Genomic DNA, 611 nt, shown 5'->3' with positions numbered 1-611 from the left:
AATTTATTGTATATATGCCAGGCTTCCTACTTCCAAACGTATCGAGTCGCAACCTCAGGATTCGCCCGGATTTAACTGCCCTTTATAATTCATGGTCATAACCTATGGAATTCTATGCCTCACTTTGCATTTCTAGAATGACTCTACGTCTCTTCGGCCATCCTTGATTAGTTATTCATTACCAGTCTTTCAAATATAGAAACAGAAAATAACACACTCTCTCTCTCTCTCTCTCTCTCTCTCTCTCTCTCTCTCTCTCTCTCTCTCTCTCTCTCTCTCTCTCTCTCTCAATTAGGTATTCGAATAACAATCTGAATTTTTCGCTTTCGTAACCGCTGATAAGGCCCTAGATGTATTTTTGGCAGCTTATTATGAACACATCTGTTATGCAGGATAACCACGCGGAAAAGTTCAAAGGATCAAACACTCAGCGCAAACAACTTGCAAAGGATTATCTGTAAGTTTCGAGGATAGAGAATATCAAAGTGTTACTATACTGACTATACTGAGAGAGAGTGAGGAAGGGAAAGACGAAATATATGGCATACGCTTGTTTATATATATATATATATATATATATATATATATATATATATATATATATACATACT

Source organism: Macrobrachium nipponense, chromosome 7, assembly GCF_015104395.2.
Source record: "Macrobrachium nipponense isolate FS-2020 chromosome 7, ASM1510439v2, whole genome shotgun sequence".
NCBI lineage: Eukaryota > Metazoa > Arthropoda > Malacostraca > Decapoda > Palaemonidae > Macrobrachium > Macrobrachium nipponense.
The sequence above is the reverse complement of the archived record's forward strand: the minus strand, read 5'-3'. Positions refer to the sequence as shown.